This window comes from Delphinapterus leucas, chromosome 16, assembly GCF_059928025.1.
Source record: "Delphinapterus leucas isolate spDelLeu-1000000601 "Yukka" chromosome 16, BTC_Dleu_Yukka2, whole genome shotgun sequence".
Classification (NCBI taxonomy): Eukaryota; Metazoa; Chordata; class Mammalia; order Artiodactyla; family Monodontidae; genus Delphinapterus; species Delphinapterus leucas.
The window spans coordinates 36,364,556-36,370,809 of NC_143144.1; the positions used below are offsets into that span (position 1 = coordinate 36,364,556).

At 33.3% G+C, this 6,254-nt stretch overlaps 1 non-coding gene across 1 annotated transcript; it reads left to right on the top strand.

The window, feature by feature from the left end:
- Positions 1-2,150: 2,150 nt before the first annotated feature.
- On the top strand, positions 2,151-2,253 carry LOC115801528 (U6 spliceosomal RNA). Its single transcript, XR_004021830.1, has one exon. It is a non-coding gene; the product is annotated as a U6 spliceosomal RNA (small nuclear RNA).
- The last annotated feature ends 4,001 nt before the right edge of the window (positions 2,254-6,254 follow it).

Consider the following 6,254-nt stretch of genomic DNA (forward strand, 5'->3'; position numbering starts at 1 on the left):
AAATGCAAATTGTTTTAAAAAAAATAAAAAGGTGATTCTGGTAACAGGATAGATTAGTGGTCTTCAAAAAAACAAACAAACAAAAAACAACGAGATACCACTAGATACTTACTGGAATGGCTAAAATCCAAACAACTGAAAATACAATATGCTAGTGAGGATGTGGAACAACTGAAATTTTCATTCATTGTTGGTGGGAATGCAAAATGGTACACCATTTTGGAAGTTATTTGGGCAGTTTTTTACAAAGCTAAATATAGTCTTAACATATGATTCAGGAATTGTACTCCAGGATATTTTTTTCCAATTGACTTGAAAACATATGACCACACAAAGATCTGCACATGAATGTTTACAGCAGCTTTATTCATAACTGTCAAAAACTGGAAGCAGCTGGAAGGAAGATGTCCCTCAGAAGGTTAACGGATGAACAAATAGTGGTATATTCATACAATAGAATGTTATTCACCACTTTAACATATATGAGCTATCAAGATATGATGGAATTTTAAGTACATCTTGCTAAAGGAAAGAAATCAATCTGAAAGATCTACATATTGTATGATTCCAGTTATATGACATTCTGGAAAAAGTACAATCATGGAAACAGAAAATAATAAGTTGTATAAAAATCATGTTTTTTATTTTCTGTATTCTATGATACTTTGACATTTTGGGGCCTTGTGAACTCAGGGAGATATTGCCTCTCCCCAGATTAGCTAATTCCTAGAGATAGCAAACAACTTATTTGAAAGCATGCATTTAATATGTAAACCAAGCAATCCTGAGCTCTCACCCCAACCATATCCTTCATCTAACTCTCACACACTGAGCAGATGAAAATGGCAGCTTATCGCTATGCTCATGAGAAAGATCTTGTATAAAGTCTAATTGAGGGATGTCCTATAAACACCTACTCAGTAATCCTCAAAACCGCCAAGAAAATCAAAAACAAGGAAAGTCTGAGAAACTCCACAGCCAAGCGGAGCCAAAGGGAACACAGCAACAAAATGTAGTGTGGTGTCCTGGATGCGATCCTGAAATAGAAAAGGTAAAAACTAAGAAAATCTGAATAAACTATGAATTTTAGTTAATAATAATGTATCAATATTGCCTTATTAATTATAATTAATATAATACTAATATAAAGGAAACTGACTGCAAGATATATGAGAATCCTCTGTACTATCTTCTCAACTTTTCTATAAATCTAAAACTCTTCTAAAAATAGTCTATTTAAGATAGCTAGTGGGAAGCAGATGCATAGCACAGGGAGATCATCTCAGTGCTTTGTGTCCACCTAGAGGGGTGAGATAGCGACGGTGGGAGGGAGACACGAGAGGGAAGAGATATGGGGATGTATGTGTATGTATAGCTGATTCACTTTGTTATACAGCAACTAACACACCACTGTAAAACAATTATACTCGAATAAAAATGTTTTTTAAAAGAAGCCAATTAGATAGATAGATAGATAAATAAATAAATAAAATAGTCTGTTTAGAAAAGGAAATGTGACCAATTTCCACACTAAGGGAAAGCCTCATACACTCAAAATACTTCAATATCAGAGAAGAGCATTGTAATTTCTGACACCAGTTTTACAAAATATATCCCAACTGCATTGAAGAAATTAAATAGAATACATTCTCCTAAATATTTCCAGAATTCAAGGTACTTATACATAGGAGAAAGCTTTAAAAACAGAAGGTTCACAATCCTGCATATTTTTAAGAAGAGAGATAGAGAAACAAAGATTACCAAGAATAATTTATTGAAATAGCTGATTTCTTGAATTATGAAAGAATATTCCTTCCCTCAGAATTTCTCCAGGTCCATATAATCCACAGGCACACAGAACTTTAGGTAAAGTAAAATGAGCACCCTAGTTATCCAACAATATGTTTCATAGAGCAGACAAGTGGAGAGAGGAAGTGGATGGTTCAAAATTGAATCAATTTACTTACAAACATAACCCTCAAAATATCTGTGAGATTGTCTTAAGGCAAAAGAATCAGATCGAACAATTGATTCTGTTAACCATGGCATGTTAAGCAAATCATAGGGCTACCAGGAATGATGTCTTTGGGTTATCATCCAGATGCTATGATATATAGGTGGAAAAAATAGCCACCCGAAAGGCGATTTAGGTGCTCACTTGGCAGTACGTACATTAAAATTGGAACAATACAGAGACAAGTATGGCCCTTACACAAAGACGACATGAAAATTCTTGAAGCAACTCATATTTTGGAGAAAGGAGAGTTATTGTTCAGTGGGTATGAAATTTGTTTGGGATGATGAAAAAGTTCTGAAGATGGATGTTGGTGATGGTTGCGTAACAATGTGAATGAATTTAATGCCACTGGACTATACACTTAAGGACGGTTCAAATAACAAATTTTATGGTATATATTTTTTATCATAATTTTTAAAAAGAAAGGATCTGGGAAATACCAGAAAGGTCCAATTCCTCTCTAAATGGCTCTCCTAACTTAATTCCAGGGCTGTGAAATTTTTGTTTGTATAATTTTTCTTGAGTTAAAGAACCATATAGCCAGTCTGCTATTCTTTTATTAAATATATTTTTATTATAATTGTTGATTTACATGCAGTTGTAAAAAATAATACAAAGATGCCATTACACATTATCCAGTTCCCCCAATAATAACATCTTGCAAAACTATAGTACAATAACCAGGATACTGAAATTTATAATCAAAATACAGGACATTTCCATCTCACAAGGATCCCTCAGTTTGCCCTTTTATAACCTAATCCATTTCCCTCTTGCCCCTACCCTCTCCCTAACTGTTGGCAACCACTAATCTATCTTCCATTTCTATAATTCTGTCATATCAAGAATGTTATATAAGTAGAATCATACAGTATGGAAGTTTGGGGAATTGGCTTTTTTTATACTCGGCATAATTCTTTAGAGATTCATCCCCATTGTTGTTTGCATCAGTATTTTGTTCCTTTTTATTGCTGAGTAGTAGCAGTCTATGATATGTGTGTATAAGAGTTTGTTTAACTATTTACCTATTGAAGGACATCGGACATCTGAATTGTTTCCAGTTTGGGGCTGTTACAAATAAAGCTGCTAAAAACATTCACACACAGGTGTTTGTGTAAGCAAAGTTTCCATTTTTCTAGGATAAATGTGTAGCAATGCACTTGCTGGGTCATATGGTAGTTAGGTGTTTAGTTTTATAACAAACTGTCAAACTGTTTTCCAAACTAGCTGTACTTTTTACATTCCCAGAAGCAATGTATGAATTAGTTTCTCCACATCCTTGTCAGTGTTGGTGTTGTCACTTTTTAAAAAAATTATTTTGGGCATTCTGATAGATGTGTAGTGATATCCTTGTGGTTTTAATTGTCATTTTCCTAATGGCTAATGATGTGGAACATCTTTTCATATGTCATCTTCATATTCTTCAGTGGAATGTGTCTTATTTTGCCCATTTTCTAATTGAATATTTTTTTATTTTTGTTGAGTAGTAAGAGTTCTTTGTCTAGATACTCTTGGATATGCTGTATATTTTGTTTGTAAATATTTTCTCCACACTGTAGCTTGTCTTTCTATCCTCCTAACTGAATATTTCATAGAGAAAAACTTTTTTAATTTTGATAAAGTCTAATTTATCAGTATTTCCTTTTATGGATTATGTTGCTACTATCAAGTCTAAAAAAGTTTTGCCTCACTCTAGAACTTGATCATTTTTTTTCTGAAAGTTTTGTATTTTTGCATTTAATGTATAAGCTCATGATCAATTTTGAATTAATGTTGTATAAGGTATGAGGCTTACATAAAGGTTTATTTTTATGCCTATAGATGTCCAACTCCTCTAGCACCACTTGTGGAAAAGGCTGTCTTTTTTCATTGAATTGCTTTTGCACTTTTGCCAAAAATCAATCAGACATATTTATATGGGTATATTTCTGCTTTTGTATTCTGTTTCATTAGCTATGAACCTATCCCTTCACCGATAGCACAGAGTCTCGATTACTATAGCTATATAATGTCTTGAAATTGAGGACACAGATTCCTTTCAAAATTGTTTTATTCTCGTTCCTTTTTCTTTCCATATAAATGTTAAATTCTCTGTCTATATCTACAGAAATATTGTTGGGATTTGACAGGAATTGCATTAAACTCATATTAATTAGGAAAGAATTGATATCTTTAATATATTGCATTTTCCAACCCATGAACATGATATGCTTTCTTTGATTTCTTTCTTCAGCATTTTCCAATTTTCAGCACACAAGCCCTAAACATGTTTGATAGATTTACATCAAAGTATTTAATTTTTTGAGCAATATTGTATGGTATTGTATTTTTAATTTTGATGTCTCAATGTTCATTGCTAATATATATATAATCACATATCAGTTCTGGAAATGTTATCATAGATTCCTTGGAATTTTCTATGTAGACCATCATGTCATATGCAAATAAGGACAGTTTTATTTTTTCCCTCTACAGTCTATATGCTTTTATTTCTTTTTCTTGCCTTATTGAACTGTCTACAACACCCAGCATTATGTTGAGTCAGAGTGTGAAAGAGACTTCTTTGCCTTGTTATCAGTCTTACGGGTAAAGCACTCACTCTTTCATCATGATGTATAATATTAGATGTAGGTATTTTACAGATGCTCTTTATCAAGTGGATGAAATTCTCCTCTATTCCTATTTTTCTGAGTTTTTAAAAGAATAAGTGTTGAATTTTGTCAAATGCTTTTTCTGCATCAAATTATATAATTATGTAATATTTCTTCTTTAGCCTGTTAATATGATAGATTACACTATATATATATATATATATATATATATATATATATACTATTTGCTAATATTTTGTTAGAGATTTTTGTGACTGTATTCTTGAGGAATATTGATCATTGTGGGGTTTTTGTTTTTTTTTTTTTTGGTACTATTTTGATATCAAGGTAATAGTAACTTCATAAAATTAATTGGGAAGTGTTCCTTCCTCTTCTATTTTCTGGAAGAGGTTGTATAGTATTGGTGTTAATTCTTCTTTAAACATTTGGTAGAATTATCAATGAAATCATCTAGTTCTGGATATTTCTTTGGGGGAATTCTTTTCATTACAAACTCAATTTCCTTAATATTTACAGGGCTCTCTAATTTTTCTATATTGGGTAGATTATGATAGCTGTATTTTTGAGGAATTAAACTATTTCATTTAAGATACCAAATTTGTGTGTGCACAGTTATTCATAATAATCCTTAATTATCCTTTTGATATATGGAGGAACTGTAGTGTTATCTCCTGTCATTTCTGACATTGGTACTGACCTGAAAGGTCAATAAAAAGAACCACATCTGCTGACACCCAAGAATGAGAGGGATTCCTTGTTAGTGTGGACAGGGGTGAGAGTTCTGGCTCCCCTCTAGGCAGGACTGATATCTCCTTGGGAGGGTTAGGAGAGTCCCTAACTGCTTCCTGTGTGGCCTCCACTGAGACAGGGGAAGAAGAATGGCTTTATTACCTCTGGGCAGTGGGAAAAGTTATAATGCTCCACTAGGCCCCTCTAGCAGCTCTTAAGCAGGGAGGGGGAGGGATGCCTTGTTCAAAAGAAATCTTAAATGTCACTAATACATTAGTCTTACTCGGAATTAAATGAGCCATTTCTAATAAGGGGCCTGTTTCTTTCCAGCTGAGCAATCCTGGGCTCTTCCTCTGTGAGTGAGGCCAATAGTCCTTACCCTGCCAAACTCACACGGGTGTTATAAACGCAACAGATTTTATACTTTCATTATATATTTCTATGACAACAGATTCTATTATCATATGAACATAAAACGGTATGTTTATACTGTATAACCCTTACAATTATTTTGTGGACTATTTCTGGTGCCATTTTCCTCCATTTCCTTTATTCTTAGGAATACTCCTTGAAAAACAAAACAAATAATCTTGTCAGATATACAGGTAAAGATGTACATCTAATAGAAAAGGCCCTTAACATTTATTTTACATCTTAGTAAGTACTGAGTATTCCAGCGTGAACTTAGGGTGGGGAACTGATTCTCCTGACCCACAAATCCTGATGCCAAAAGTCTTTTCCAGACTAGGTAGATGAGATATGGTAATACATTCTTCCACTGTTTGCTTCTCCTAGGACTTGAATGCACATGCTGAATGGTGAAACCAACTAGAAACTCCCTTTCAGCTTTATACAGAGTTAAAACTGAGACTATAATAGAATTACCTGATAGGGCA